The sequence below is a fragment of the Pteropus alecto genome, unplaced genomic scaffold (assembly GCF_000325575.1).
Source record: "Pteropus alecto unplaced genomic scaffold, ASM32557v1 scaffold673, whole genome shotgun sequence".
In the NCBI taxonomy this organism is placed as follows: domain Eukaryota; kingdom Metazoa; phylum Chordata; class Mammalia; order Chiroptera; family Pteropodidae; genus Pteropus; species Pteropus alecto.
The window spans coordinates 367,850-385,414 of NW_006434826.1; the positions used below are offsets into that span (position 1 = coordinate 367,850).

The window sequence follows — 17,565 nt, forward strand, 5'->3', positions numbered from 1 at the left end:
TGGAGGAGAGAGCATCCCCTTTATGAAAGACTTGCTATGTGGGACGAGGTCTTATGAGGTCCACCTCTTCCCGGCTTCCCAGGGATGGATGAACACTCGCCCTTTATAGTACCCTTCCTTCTGCAATTTGTACATTGATTATGCCTCATTCCCAACAATGCCACTCATGGCCAATTAAGATCAAGGCCTTCTGAGCCTGCAAGGTTTTTATTGCCTAGGGTCACCTCGAATGGTCCCTGTATTATGGCAGCTAACATTTGCACTCTTTTTGTACTTTGCTTCCTTCTCTGCCCAGTCTCAATTATTGGACACCTTAAAGACCTGTGGTACCAAGGCAACCTGTGGGATTGGGGTTTATGCCCCAACTTTTGGAGCTTCTTTTGAATATTGAGCACATATAAAGTTATGAAAGGTATAGCTAGGAGTTTGTGGCCCTCAAACTTTGGGCTAATGTTAGTATATTCTCTAAAAGCCTCAGAAAGCTGGTTGAGGCAACATAAAACACAGAAATTACTTTGATTAAGCATGGAATCCTTGTTTTCTACTCAGAAAACTTTTCTATAACATCAGTAGAAGACTAATAGTCTAAGAAACATTAAAATACAACTTTAATTTTGTATGAGTTTACTTTTGGTATTTAAATTTTCAATCTTGTTTAGCTTAATCACATAAAATTTCCTCTCAGAATTTCTCTTCACAAACTCTCAACCACTTTATTCCTACAGTTTGTCTCTTTTTACTCATTCGGAAATAACTAACTTTAAGATAAACACCTTTCCTTTAATTTCCTTCACAATAAATCTCTATATTTCATACCTTCTGTTACCAAAACATATTTTCCTTTCTACCATAATTAGAATTCTTAACTGAGCCACCATATTACATATACCATAGACAAATATAGATCAGAGGTTATGCCCATACTCATATTTTCTCATCATCAGGATATGTAACTTCTCTGGGAGTGCTGATTTAGCCAGTTAAAGTCCATTCCTGACTGTCCTTTCCTCCCCTAGCCTTTTGATCTCTACGATCCTCCCTCTTTATTTCTTGCTCCTACTCAGGAGGCAATAGTGGTGGAGGAGCAGAAGGCAGTGGAGGAGTATGTAGATCCTCATACCCCTCCAAAGTCCTTTGCAATGCAGTAATTAACTCATTACTTTTTCCTCCCAGGAGTCTCTGTTCCTCCCAGGTCTGACTATTTACAGTCCTTCTTCTGTATGAAATCTAAATTGCTGAATCCATTGAGTATGCACACTACATCCTCTAGTCCTAAACATAGTTTTAAGCATCTGTACATAAATATTAGGGTCTTTTGACCCTAGTTGCCCATGTTTTACTCCTGATTATGACGGCCAATCCTTTAACCTTATTTACTGTCTTAAATCTACTTAACATGTGTGTTTTCTTGAATTCTACCAGGCTGTTCTCTGAATTCTCCCTCCTCCTTTGTTCTTTTGCATGTGCTTTTCCAAGGGAGTGTCTCCTCACCTGACCTTATTTACAAGTTTTCCCTTCCTCAGGTCCCTGTTCAGGCACCACCTGCCCAGCAAGTGGTAAATCCTGCTATATCCAGTGTGGCCCTGGAAAAAAACCTGAGTGGGAACGGGGGAGGTTGAAAAAAGAAAGAAGATAGAAAGCGGGTATCAGGAGGTCCACTGCCCACTGGATGGACAATGACCCAGTTTATTTTTTGCAAGCTCCTTTTATACAGGAACGTACAATTGCTGCTGTCATAAACAGTTTCTCTAAAGCATAGTAACACTGTTTCTTCTGTTTTTCCGAGACTACATATTCTCCTGGCCTTCAGCTTATTATCTGTCTGTGGCTATATTTGTATGATCTTGGTCTCAGGAGGAATTTGTGGAGGTGAAGTAACCCTTGGTTGCCTTCACAGTTTGCAAGGACCTTGTCAGTTTACAAACCGCTCTCCACAGATACAGCCACTATGGAAAACAGTATGGAGGTTCCTCAAAAAACTAAGAATTGTTCTTCCATATGATTCCAAAATCCCTCTACTGGAGATTTACCCCAAAGACTTGAAAACCCATATCCAAAAAGATATTTGCATACCGATATTCATAGCAGCATTATTCACAGTGGCCAGGACATGGAAGCAACTGAAGTGTCCTATGATAGATGATTGGCTAAAGAAGCTGTGATACACATATATAATAGAAAATTACTCAGCCACAAGAGACGAAATACTACCATTTGCAAAAACATGGACAGACCTCAAGATAATCATGCTAAGTGAAATAAGCCAGGCAGAAAAATTTGAAAATCACATGATATCACTTACATGTGGGATATAAACCTAAAAGCAACAAATGAGCAGGACAAACATACAGAGACTCCAGGACATGGACAATGTACTAGTGGTTACCAGAAGGTAGGGGTCGGGGAGGAAGGGGAAGGTAGTCAGTGTAAAGGGAGTCAAATATAGTGGAGTAGGGGGAGGGCGAAGTGGGTAAAGCAGATCAAATATATGGTAGCTGAAGGAAACTGGACTTTGGGTGGTAATAGAATATATAGATGTCGAATTATAATGTACACCTAAAAATTATATAGTTGTATTAACCAATGTTACCCTAATAAACAAAAAAAAAGATACAAAATAAAATGCATAAAAGAAAAAACAACAACAAAGAAAAAAGAAGAAAAAACTGCCAGTTTTTCCTAATCGCTTTCATACTTTGTAGATGTTGGAAGATTCCAAGGTTGCATCAGAAAGTGCAGATGTCAAGTCACCTCTTGGAATAATACCACAGGCAATTCAAATCTATTTATCTCTTCCCATATAGGACACATTTGGAGCACTGGTCGAAACAAGCTTGGAGAACTGAGAAAATGGAGTTCTGTGTCCAATATAAAGGAAGAAGAGATATTTGGCAGACTTTACTTTTTCAAAAACCAATTTACACCCCAAATGTGGTTGACTGAAATATATAAGTGAGAAGTGTGGAAAGAGACAAACTAAAATCTTGAAATGTGATTGACTGAAATATTTAGGTGAGCAATGTGGGGACAGGTGTAGAGGAGTGGTGTATTTTAAAGTTTAAAATTATAGTGCTAGATTTCACTTTCTAGCATAATGAAAATTTAATTTTCACTTTACTATGACCGATGCTTGGAAATTTAAATAGCTGACTTACTAGAACTTTTCAAAATTTACAAGTTTATGTTGCTTCAAAAAATTTTTTTGCCTCTGAGGAATTTTGGAAAGATTAAAGATAATGTTTGAATTTAATGAAAATTGCAGGAACTAGAAGCCCCTATTTAACAAGAGTTTATTACATACATTTTAAGGACTAAATTTAACACATTCATTGCACTAAATAGTTATAATTAAATTGCTTTATTTTGTATTACTTGTAAAATTTCTGCAAAAATCTAATTATTAAATATGTTATATACCAGATGACTAATGCTGAATTAAAGGTATACAGATAAAGAATAATTAAATTGTGTTTTGCCAGGTTACTTCTCTCTGTAGTCATTGCTTCTGGGTTAAATCTTCACAAGTAAATCATATATGCGTGAGGAAATATCTTCTTACAGACAAACAAGTAAGCAAATTCTTTTTATTTTAAAAGGAAATAATGTATGTTTAACTAGCAACAGCTAGGGCTTGTCGATGCAAAAATAGTAAAGATTTGCATGGTCTTTCACCAGGCTCTTTAGATGAAAGAGATGATGTTTTGGAAAAAGCATAGAAATAAACCAAAGATGTTTCATTTTTGTATGCTTTATAATTTCTATAACTCTTTTCCCTCTAGGCTTTCACCATATTTAACATTAACTTTCTCTTAATTAAAAAGTACGACCATTGCATAAAATTAAGGAAAGTATATGAAGAAGAAAATAATTTATAATCCTGTACTTTTGAATGCTTTAAAATATGCATAGTTATAAGTCTCCCTGCCCCAGGGCAACACAAACATACACACGCAACACCCATAGAAACACACACAAATACATAATTTTGATCATGCATTTTTGGTTTTAAAATCTTGGGTTTTTTTCATTTATGTTATATCAAAAGCATTTTATATCATTAGATATTCTTCAAAAACATCATTTCAAGGACTGTTTAATATTCCACCACGTGGACATATTGTAATTTACTTTTTTCTCCCATATTCCTGAAAATCTACTTTTTTAAACTAGTGGCATTTGAAAGCAGCAGTCCATAATGAGATCCTTGGAGCCCATGACTGCTCTAAAATGAAAACTCTTTACTCATATGTCTACTAGTCCTTCTTATGGAGATAGGATCCATAATTTTCATTAAATGTTCAAAGCTACATTTACACCAAATGAGGATGAATCAATTAGCTGCTAAGTCATATCCTGTAGATTAAATGTATTTTTTTTTACTCTTTCCAAAAGATTTAGCGTAATGATCAAAAAAAAAAAAGTTTGCTAGTATTCTCATATATACTATATAGGAAAAAAATACACTCCACGTGTGTGTTTCTCCTTTACTAAAACACTACTACCATACTTACAACACTTCTGACACCTGATATATGGGTTTGCCACTCATCAAGCAGTTCTCAGCAACACCAACTGGGTGTCAATTTAATTCTAACACTAACTGGAATTAGTGCGGACCCCGCAAGTTAAGGTTCAGCCCCACAAGACTGCCTCCTACTGCAGATGTCAATAAAAAATAATAGGTCCTCAGGACACCCACAACTTTTGTTTGTCTAACTTGCCTATAAACCAGAAATTCCCACAACGCCCCTTCTTGTATTCAGTTTCTAGAACAGCCCACAGAATTCAGGGAATCACTTATTTGCATTTACCAGTTTATTATACACTAAAGGATGTGACAAAGGGTACAGATGAAGAGATACATAGAGTAAGACTGGGAAGCATCCCAGTTCAAGAGCTTCTGTTTCCATAGAGTTCAGGGGCACCATCCTCCTGGTAGGTAGATATATTCACCAACGAGGAAGCTCTCCAAACTTCATATTTTAGAGAGATTTTATGGAGGCTTCATTACATGGGCTTGATCGAATATCAACTCCATTATCAGCTGTTTTCCCTCTCCTGAGAGTGGGGTATAGAAATGAAGGTTTAAAGCTTCTAAAACACGACTTGTTCTTTCTGTAAACTGCAACTATCCAGAAGCCCACCAAAGGCCTCCTCATTACAACGAAAGATATTCCTATCATCCAGGAAATTCTCTTGGATTTAGGAGCTCAGTATCAGATATTCCTATCACTCAGGAAATTAGAAAGGTCTTAGGAGCTGTGCATTAGGAACTGGGGTCATAGACTAAATGTTAGAACAAAATGTTCTCCTGTCACCCTTATTTACAAGGGGTTTTAAGAGCTCTGTTTCAGGAGCCAGGACACTAATCCTTTTTGACCAGAGCCTCTCACTTATGATCTCATTTAACCTTAATTACTTAATAGTCTCAAGAAAGAAAGCCATAACATTTCTTTCTGATTGTGTGTGTATGTGTGTGTGTATGTGTTGTTAGGGGTATGTATGACAATTCAAGACTGCCCACTTGATATGAATCACTGGAGTTAATGTACCTTTCCAAGGGCTTAGTAAATTGCATATCCAAAATCCAATCTTTTGTTGTTGCTGTTGGCTTGTATTTTTTTGTTCATTTATATATTTTACCAAATTTATCAATCATTGCTTCTATCTAAACAAAACAGCTTTGGGCTTAAAATATATTTATGTTTTTAATTATATGTCAAAAATACAGTTTATTTAATGGTTTATTTGAACATTTTTTTGTCTCAGCTACGGTTCTGCATTTTAAGATAAAATGATTCTTAATAGGCTTGTAATGTCAGAATATTTTTACATCAAATAGTTTAGAGTGTGTGTCTGTTGTTCTCAAAACTGTTGACTTTTTAAAATGAGTTTCTGTAAATTTGTAGTCTTGCCATGTAAACAAAAGTATGGATATTTAATAAAGCACTTTTGCTATGTTTTCCAATAGTGTTTATAACTATTGAAATTCTTCTAATTATAGTAAAAATATACTACATTATTAGATATTTTCTATATAATACTCCATATGGAAACAGTTTTCTTTTATAACTCAGTACTAGGATGTTTTTAATTCAACGGCATTGATATTCTTCCTCTTTCTGATAATGATAATGATGCTGATGACGACAATGATGATGATATTAGTAATACTTTCTTTTCACCTTGAGAGTCAGTAAACTCTGAATCATATTTGAAATAGTGAAGCTACCATGCATGTAATGCCTTTCATGTATTTGTTCATTTAATCTAGTGAATCATATGTGATTACTAGGTTATTGATGAGAAACTTTCATTCAAAATGGGTAAGTGACCTGTGTAAGTTCACACAGCATACATGGAGAATTACTGGTATTTGTTCTAGGCTCTGGTTCAACAGTTTTTACTTTAATTTTTTTTTTTATTGCCTATAAGAGAGGTCATACAGTATTTCTTTTCTTTGTCTTATTTCTCTTAGCACAGTGCCCTCCAGGGGTTCATCCATGTTGCTCCCACCCTTCATTTTCTCGATTAGGTACTGTATCTTTTAAGACATTATTTTGTTTTGTGACCAAATGTGATACCCAACAACTAGAGGACATTTCTTACAGTGCGTAAAGGTAAATTGAAGACAAATAAAAAGACATATTTTTTTTACACAGTTTAACAACAGTGATTAATGATTCGATGTTAATAAAATTTAATTATATAAATTAAATATTTAGTCAAATATTTTTAAAATCAAGAGGAAAAACTAACACACAATCCATATTGAAAAGAAGTTAAAGACAAGAAGAGTAACCAATTTTAAAAAACTAAGATAAGTACATAAGTTAAATATCTGTATATATTTACTATTAATTTACTACTATTAATGTTATTATGCATATAAAGTTAAAGATGCCCAAACCTGGCAGATAAAAAAATTTAAAAAGTCTTTAGAAAGATATTTAAGCACATACTATAATTATCTTTCCATAATTATAATTGCTTTCATAATTTATGGCATGGAAATACTATCAAAATTTTATTCCATGGCTTATTTAAAGCTCTAAATTAAATATGATTACATTCTGTATTAGTCTCATAGCAAATATGGACTTAAACATAACTGATATGGAATAATAATATTTAATATTGTAATGACATTGTTAGATGAATATATTATAAAATACTTCAGTTGTAAAAGTTGGATAAATTATTTTGTAAGAAATTTACAATCAATGACTATCAATAGCATAAATATTTATCTAGATGTTTCTATAGATGTTAATTTTTTTAATTTTTCATAACTGCTAAACTGATATTTTAAATGATTATTTGACTGTACTCTCTCTGGAGTTTATAAAATGCATATATCTAATATCTTTATTATTCATGGTAGCCAGGACATGGAAACAACTGAAATACCCCTCAATAGATGATTGGATAAAGAAGCTATTGTACATATATACAATGGAATATTACTCAACCATAAGAAGAGATGAAATACTGCCATTTACAACAACATGAATGGACCTCGAGATTTTTTTTTTTTTTTGGCGAGCCCAGGAAATGGTACTTAACACCCAACATGAGAAAACAGAGAACACCATCTTTCTGATCAAAGGAGAAACCTGAACAAATTGATCTAAAAATAATGGGCATTTGAATTTGAACGAGGAAAGACAGGCTCACTGAAAAGAATCTTATCCATAAATGTCCAAAACACCAATAAAAGTGTGCTGCTTGCCTGAAAACCGCAATGCTAAGTTAATTCTCTCCACAATGAAGTCGAACAGATGAGCAGAGATCTTTTTGGCCAGCGTGTCCCTGACGTTGACAGCCTGGGGCCTGTCAGAAATAAGCCAGACAGAAAAAGTTGAAAATCACATAATATCACTTATATATTGTATATAAACCTAAAAGCAACAAATGAACAGGACAAACATACAGAGATCATGGACATGGACTATAGACTAGTGCTTACCAGGGAGTAGTAGGTGGTGGGAGGTAGACAGGGTAAAGGAGTCAAATATGTGGTGACAGAAAGAAATCTAACTATGAGAGGTGAAAACACAGTGTAAATATATATGTGCCTTATTAAGGTGTACAATTAAAACTTATTGAATTCTATTAACTACTGTCACCATAAAAAAATAAATAATTAAAAATTAAAAAAAATTAAAAAAATAAAAACCTACTTGGGAAGAATTATCTGGGTGGTGAAAGATGTCTTAGAGTGAACACCTGGATTTCTTGTGATAAATAAACGCAATAGGATAGATTATTTCTCTAGGACTAGTTAGAACTCTCCAGGACATTCCACCTCTCAATCTATAAGTGGGTTATTCAGGCTAGGGAAAGGGGTGTTTTTCAGGAAACCAATTTCATGCAATGTAGTATTCTATGTAAGTTGGAGAAATAAAGAGATAGAAAGTTTAGCAACATATTGAAGCAAGTATATGCTATAATAAGAATTCAATTAGGAAAGCACAAATTTCTGTGTGGATTCCAAAAAAGACATTTCAATTGATGAAATAACATAAATTGTTGCCTAGAGGGTGAAGGATTTGTATGACACTGAAGAGTAGTTAGAATTCTTCAGTGAACTTTTTTTTTTTTTAGTAGTTTATTTTATTATTAGTTTCAAGTAAACAGTACATTGGTTAGGCATTTATATAATTTATGAAATGATCACCCTGATTACTCTATCTTCCCTCTGGCTCTACATATACCCATTACATTACTGCTGATTACATTCCCTATGCCATACTCTCCATCCCCATGACCATCTATCAACTACTAATTTGTTCTTCTTTAACCTTTCACTGCTTTCTCACAGATCCCCAAACTCCCTCCTCTCTGGCTGTCATCATATTGTCCTTTATATTTGTGAGTCTGTTTTGAATTAGTTTGTACCTTTTCTTCCTTAGATTCTATATATGAGTCAAATTATGTTGTATTTATCTTTCACTGTCTGACTTATTTCGCTCAGCTTAATAACCTCGGTGAATCTTAAAGGAGGAGGATAATCTAAGCAGAGGAAACAGTGAGCCAAAATCTAGAAGAAAAGAAGTGCAGAGTTTGCATGTGAAACAGAAATAAAAGGCAGGTACCTTGAGAGGAGAGGGGAGTAAAAAATCTTTAAATGGTGAACATTTTCAAGTGCCGCTTTTAACCTTGAAGCCTGGAGTCTTCCACCATTTCCAATTAAATCAGAGCAAAAGTGATTTAAGTAATTCTCAGCTCATACTTAGAGCAACGGAAATCTTTTGGAAACAATGCTGAATCAGGGCCAACCAAGATCTGGTGCTTGATGGAAAGATGATTTAAAAAATAAGAGAGAAGCTCAGGACTTTTTAAAAAAATATTTTCTTAATTTTATTTATTTATCTAAAAGAAACCATAATAAAGACACGTAGAAAGAGAGACTATCTGAGTAACCCTGGCAAACCACGCAATTTCCCTGGGCTAAGTTCCTCATTTTTACTTGGATTACTTGGTTTAAGGCCATCTAATAACATATCCAGGTCTTATTTATTTATTTATTTATTTATTTATTTATTTATTTATTTATATTTTAGGCGAGGCAATCCTTGGTTGACCTTACAGATTGCAAGGACCTTGTCAGCTTACAATCCCTTATTTTTTAGGCCTACAGCACCTGGTCTTCCTAGGTGGTCTCCTATCCAAGTACTAACCAGGCCCGACCCTGCTTAGCTTCTGAGATCAGATGCGATCAGGCTTGTTCATGGTGGCATGGCCCACCGTAGACCAAGCCCAGGATTTTTAAAGAGGCTTTTATACCACATACTATATAATATTGGTGTAATGTAGTATTTCATCTACCATACATGCATGTTAATTTTTTAGTTCATCTTGAAATGTATGGTGATAAATTTTAAATTAAAACTGGTGTTATATATAGGAAAAAGAAGAGAAAACATAGAATTGACCAAAAAAGCTGAGACTGAAATATCAATGAATAAAACTATACTTAATAGCTTAAACTATGGATGGTGGATTAAGGGCATTACTAAAAGTATATTAGGGGAAAGGCAACACAATTAAAGCATTACTGAAATGAATTATCCAATGTAAGTAATAGTGAAAGTTGTATATACAAATTTATGCTCTGAAATGGTACATCTAATGTGCTTAGAGACTGAAGGAATTTAATTTTAGTAAATATATATTGTGTCCTTGGTATGTGCTAAAAATACAGAGAAAAACAAAACAAACTATCCTCCTGCCCTTAGAGAATTAAAATTCTAGTAAACTAGACCCCCCAAAAGTAAACAAATAAAGCTTTTATTTATACAGACATGTAGGGATTTAGTTTCTGACTCAAAATTGTGAATGTTCATGTCATGTTAAAGTAAATCTTCACGATGTCAAAAGGACGCAGAACAAAAGAATTAATTTGGGAATATCACCTATATTTACTATGGGTTAAGGCTGATAACTTACATCTAGATCCACCAATGAAAATTGATTTTCATTGCTCACAAGTAATCAGTCGTTTTAATTGCAAGAAGGGGGGGGAGGAAGTGTTAATATCTCTCTTCAGCCTTTAATACAAAAATTAATAGCTCTTACTATATATCCAAAAGAATTAAAAGCAGGGTCTTTAACAAGTGGTATTATTATTCACAGTAACTTAAAATGTGGAAATAATCATTTACAGATGAATGGGTGAACAAAATGTGGTATATACATACTATGGAATATTATGCAGTCTTAAAAATATGAAATAAGCCAGACTCGGGACAAATACTATATGGTTTGAGGTTCTGAGAGTAGTCCAATTCCTAGAGAAAATAGAATGGTGATTACTAGGGGCTATGAGGTGTGTGGATTGAGGAGTTATTGTTTAATAGTCACGGAGTTTCAAATTGGGAAGATGAAAAACTACTAGATATAAGTGGTGAAGATGGTTTCAGAGGAGTATGCATGTACCTAATGTAACTGAATTGTACATTTTAAATGGTTAAAATGGTAACTTTTATGTGATGTATATTTGAGCACAGTCAAAGAAAAATTCCAAAGGTGGGCAGAAACATCATCAGTACTGTTAGAACATGAAAACTTATTTTCAAAGCTGTTTTACTTGGGTGGTATCCATTTTTCCTAATTTGGTTTGAATGTGAATCTCATATTCACATTCAGAAGCAAAGATTTGTGTCACTGTATTTATATTTTTTGATTATACGACTGTGGCTTTTAACATTTATTCCCCAACACATCATCAGTGATATCAGTATCAGTTGCAACAGTTGAGTAGTGATGCTCACTGTGGAGCCATACCTCTGCTCCTAAGCCTGCAAGGAGTATATGTCAGTATCTCCCAGAAGATTCTGATTTACTCTTCTTTAGGGGCAGGCCATTGGTTGAATAACACTAACTGAACTCTCCTATTCTACTGAAAAATGACTGATAGACTTGGTTACATCAGAATAATAGACCACTGTGACTAAGATGCTATAAATGGTGAAAGGGCAAGCAATAAGCTAAGAGCAAATATTTACAATGTATTTTTTTTATACTCAGAAAAACAGTGTCCAGGATGTAGAAAGAATTTTTGAAAGCAACTATTTGGCCAACATAAACGAAACTGAAAAGTTATGTGTATTTCTCATATTACACATAATTTTCTGTGTGAGATATAGAAAATTAAACTTAACCTTAAAGAATTAATTATTTGTTACTCTTGGGTCTTCAAGAAATATTAACCAATATATATTCCTTACTAATAACAATAGTTGCTATTTAGTTGTTTTTTTTTATTTTTTGAGAACTGTAAAAAATTATTTACTTATTTTAGTCTACAGAATTTATTTAAATAAGCCAACAAAACAAACAAACAAAAATAAAACATCTAATCACAAAACTAGTGCAATTTTTCCTAATTGTAATGTCGTAAAAATGAAGATTAGTAAAGTTGGGTAACTTTCCAAGTATCACTCAGCCAGTGGAGACAGAATTCAAAGTTAGATTTACCTTAGTCCAAGGGCTTTTCTTATAATATCTATGTCATTTTTTTGCTTCCCATGGGAAGGGAGTATTGGGATCTTAGCAGAAGTAGAATGTTGGCAGAAAATAACAGAACATCTAAATTTCTATGAAAAATTAAGAAATAATTATCAAGGCAACTCAATGGTATTCAAATTGAGATGTCCTATGTGAATTATGACTCCCTCCATTGAAGTAACAAGTCGGATCTGATTTTACAAACACCTTTCAATTTATTAACCAACTTTTCCCGTTTATTACATGCCATTTTAACTGCAACCTAATGTAATGCAAATATAAGGAGAAGCAAAAATCAAGATTCATTTTTACAATCTCTGATAATTTTCCAGAAGTTAATGCAATAAGGATTCATCTCTCCTTCTACAAGTTGCAGATATGAAAATTTCAGTGTCATAAAAATTGAATTAAATTGTTAACAATGTCTCTTGGTTCAAAAAGACTATGAACATTGCATTCTTGAGTCATTAAAGAAGTTATTAAATTTATGGACAAGAAAATAATATTTTGAAAAAGCATCAAGAAAGGGAGAGTTTTCACTCACGAATCTCCAATTCTTTATTACATTTTCTGAACAATCATGAAATGGGGACAAGATGTTTTAGGAGAATGCTGCTATTGAGAGAAAAAAAGCCACAGCCACTGTTAGAGAATACAGATTTCCTTAGTAGCAAAAGTATGGAAATATGCAAGGGTAACAATGCAGAGAGCAATATAATTTGCTTCTTGACAGAGATTAGGGCTTCTGAGGGCTCCTAGTCACCAGCCCTGGCCTGATGATGTGACTCTAATGGAAGGGACTTAATCGCAGCACACTCATGTGTTTCCCCAGTGTAGCATCTTTTACTCAACCATCTTTTACTCACGCCTGGCTCGTGTCGAAAATGGTACCCATAGCAAACTCTTATGTCATGTTTATACTGTCGGGGAGGTTGAGTTTTTCCTCTGCCCTTCTAGGTTTTCCTTGCTGGTCTAAGAATTAAACTGACATGAAAGAAATTAACAGAAGAAAATCAAATTTGATCACATATGTACATAAGAAGATCTCACAGATATAGGACCTAAGGAAATGACCGAAGCAGACAGCTTTTGTACTTTTTAAAGGATGAAACAATAGATGAGGATTTGACAGGACAAACAAATTTACGTTTGTGTACTTAATTAGTAAGGAATAAATAGAGTATGGGATTGGGGTAGTAAATTATTAAAAAGAACAAAGTTTGTTTATACAGGCTTCTCAGCCCCAAATTCTCTGTCTCTGGTGCTAAAGATGTTTCTCTTTCCTTCTGGTACAGGGAAGGTACCATCGACATGGGATATTTAGTTTCTGCTTTCAGAGGGACATAGGGGAATCAGAATGCCCTTTTTACACAGGCTGCTTTTTGCATAACTTTAATTCAAAATATCAATATGCCATTTCGGTATATTTTGGGGGCCCACACTAAGTTCCAATAATGCTGTACTGTGTACTCCAAATACTTCTCAGGAAACTAACTCTCTTATTCCTCTCCAAAACCCCATGAGGTAGCTACTATGATTATTCTCAATTTACAGATGAGCACAATGAGTCACAGAAACAACAAGTAACCTGACTAAAGTGTAAAACAAGTCAGTTGTGAGGCCAAGATTCACAGCAATGCACTCTCGTTTGGAAACTATGCTCTGTGCAACCCAGATGGAGGAACACTGGGCTGGAAGTCAAATCACTTGATTCAGGCCCAGATCTGTTCTTAACTCTCTATAAGATGCTATATTTTATTACTCTGGCCACAGTTGTCTTCTATTATGCAAATATTGCTTTAGAACTAGGAGCCTTTGAACGTCTTTAACTATTTCTGATAGTTTGTATGTTATTTACCTTAGTAAAATAATGACATGGAAATCAAAATGTCAAGTGCCCCCAAAATACTATTATATTTGAGAGCTACATTTTAAACTTCAAGGAACCTACTTAATTTTGAAATCTAAAGCATCATTTATGTATCACAGGTTTTTGGTCTATGGTACTTGAAACTAGTGCAATATTTTGTGACAATTTCCTAGTTGCTCTATATAATGGAGATATAAACAAGTACAGTCTGAATTAAGGTCTCATAAATTATTAATTTTGATCTTCCTTTGCCAACTATGGGACACCCAGCTTTATACAAACACTTCTCATTATTTCAGGGGAGTCATATTTCTTAAGAGATCTTACTAACCATGATTTTCTACATGATTGCCATGTCATCTGACCTCGTATAGTTTGTACCTACAACAAAGTGAATATACAAAGGTGCCTCAGGGTTCATTGCCTTCTGGGCTATGACCCTATAACTGAAGTACCATGTGTCTGGGCACTTAAACATGTTATACTGTTATCATATATCTATGTGCCAATTTTCTCTACTAGAATTAAAATTTCATCTAAGCAGATACCATGTTACCTCATAAACTTAACATCTCAAATTGGTATTCATTTTAAAATCTATGTGTTCATTTTTTTTTACATATAGCCATGGCTTGTAACCTGTTTAATCAAGACTTTCCATGTAACACTTGAATCAATTATTTATTTTCAGATAAACAAAATATTTTTTCAATTACCTTCTTGGACCTGATTGCAACATTAAGAGTTGTGATAACATGACCCATTATTTCCCTAAAGATGTCTCTTCTTGTCAAAATTAGGAGCTTAGATTTGAGAATACCTTTGTGGAAGTTATGCATCTATCACAATTTTTTCATTTATTTAAACCCACTAAAGAAACCAAATGTCAAGACAATTGGTTTTTTTTCCCCCCTAATAATGTATATATTTTTGTTATATGGTCACAGCCTATGTTGTAGCTAATAATATTTTCCTTCTCATCTTCTGTAGCCTCAGAGTCAAATATTTGACTCAGCTATGCAATTTTACAAGTTGAATGCAATACACATGTATTTTGACAACTTTTTCTCTGCTTTCCATTGTAGTCTTTGCTTTCTTTCCCTTTACTATTTTTATATTCTTGTATAGGATGTATTTTTACAAAAGACTTCATATCTATTTTGGAATTCTGTGGGGTATATGCAAACAGATGACTGCTAAATACTCTGTTTCTAAGAATCTGTGCCTTTTAAGCCTACATTTTCCCCTTGTTTAAGTTGAGAACTGTGAGGTATTAGCCTTGGTTTCTGATATATATTTGTCATTATTGGTCTGAATAAGTACAAATTTTAGTTTTGTTACTAATGAAATGTTCAGATAAGATACTTTTGCATATTTCAGTTTTACTTTATTTTTTTACTCTTCTTTTTCTCTACACAAATGAGTCTTTTTATTGTCACAGGAAGGAGATCACAAAACTTTTCATTCATATACTAGTAATTAAATTTACACTTGTTAGTTTGAATGTAATTTAATTAAGAATGCCTTAATTTTGAATGCTTAAAATAGAACTGGGACTATTTTTTCCAAGCTTATATATAGCTAGAGAATGAGGAAAGTTCAGGCCCTTCTAAGTAGATGAAAAGTGGTTCACCTAACTGAAAATTCCCTTACAAGTAAAAAGTTTGAGGACATTTTTTACAGGTTTCAAGCCATTGGACATGATACATTAGGAAAAAATAGTTTATTCCTTTCCTCATTCACTGGTGGTGCATATATTTCAAAGTCTGATCACATTCTGGTAGCATTAAAAATTTATTTAATACCTGCAATTCTTTCAGATGATTAAGTGTGTAACAATCCAGAGTAAGATATGGAATATTATCTTTTGAGTCAAGTTGCATTTTTTTTGTAGCAGATTTTATATATTGTAGAGCAGTGATAATTTTGAGTACTTTCCTATATTATGTTTCAAGAACTGTGTTTAGCATCATTTATCTGATAGAGATCTGTCTGAAATATTGACAATCAATTTAAAGATCTTAGAACCTTTTTTTTAAATTGAGGACTGCATTGCAAGACACAATCCCAAAGATATTTTAAGCAAATAAGAAATACTTTTGTCTGAAAATGTCCTATAATTTCTTAAACCTCCAGTTAACTCCAGTTAACTTTATGTTGTACTGACCTAACAATGTAACACAAATCTAAGTAAAAATGATTAAAATGAGCCTTTAAAAAATTTTTATTCATACTTCTTTAAATATATTTTTATTTTGAACTGCCTATTTATATTGGAAATAAGAAGAATAAAGTGCTAGATTTATTTAAAATGTATTATGAAAAAATTAATTCCAAATATACCATAAAAAATGAGTGACTCCCTATAGTTCTAATTTACATTAAGAAAACCAGTGAGCTTGGAGCAAGATTATGTATATAATGAGATTATAATTTACATTGGTTAATTCATAAGTCACACTGTATATCTAAAAACTTCAAAGAGGCTTTAAATGATTTTTTTTAAATGGGCAAAAAAATGTCTTGATTCACCAAAATATATTCTAATGAATAGGAAAAAAAAAAATCAATGGATTAAGTAGATCCCGAAACTTGATGTGGTAACTACACTAGTTTTTGTAAACTTACAGCTCTTTTATATTTGTTTCATTTTATTCGTTACCACGATTTTTTTTCCTAGACTATTATGAATTTTTATGATTCCAGTAATATATACAAAGGCACATTCAATGAACTTCATAGTAATTTGAAACACTCAGTTACCACCTGAAGGCATAGACCCCAAGATATGCTACAAAATTAAAATCAAAAATCTCAACACTATATAAAGAACAATAACACACTGATGAGCAAAAAAAAAAAAAAAAAAAAAAGAACTGAGGTGAAAAAGAATACGATTGGAATAGGCACTGATTAAAGAGGATATAAAAACAGGCAAATTCATAAATATATATTCAACTTTATTATCTACTAGGAATTATAAAATAAAACATACAAAACCACCTCGTGTTCATCAGAAGGGTTAAAATAAAAAAGATAGACAAAAACAAATTCAAAACAACTGGAATTCTCAGATATTGCTGATGAGATATAAATTAGTACTACATTTTGGAAAAATATTTGTTAAGTGTGAACATATGCATTTTCTCTTACTCAAAATTTCTACTAGGAATCAACAAACAGTAAATAGGATATATTAGCCATAGTGTATTTGTGCAATGAAATTCTACAGAACAATGAAAATAAATATGACTACATGCAATGATTTGGATGGATCTTAGAAATATAATGTGAACAAATGAATTAAGGAAAACAAATCCAAATTTCTTAAGTCAATTTATGTCAAGTTCTAAAACAGGGAAAACTAATCTAATCAGAATTGTTGTTATTTTGAGTGGGAGACCGATAATGCTCTATTCTTTGATTTACATGCAAGTTAATTCCAGAGATATAATTTGAAAAATAAAATTATCAAGATGTTTATAAAGCTCTAAATCTAAAGAAGCGAAACAAAAGTTATTCGACTTTCTGATGATTTTAAGCTTTTCATGGAGGGTATAATAAAATAATTTTGACAAAATGAAGGAGTTCATATTTTTCTGTCAGTTTTTGTTTAGTTTATATTAAGGAATTATCTATTTTTAATGCTTGGTGAAATGATGCCCCGTGGTTTTGTTATGATT

At 33.0% G+C, this 17,565-nt stretch overlaps 1 pseudogene; it reads right to left on the minus strand.

Annotated features, from left to right (window-relative positions):
* Positions 1-9,634: 9,634 nt before the first annotated feature.
* On the minus strand, positions 9,635-9,753 carry LOC112478315 (annotated as a pseudogene).
* Between the last annotated feature and the right edge of the window lie 7,812 nt (positions 9,754-17,565).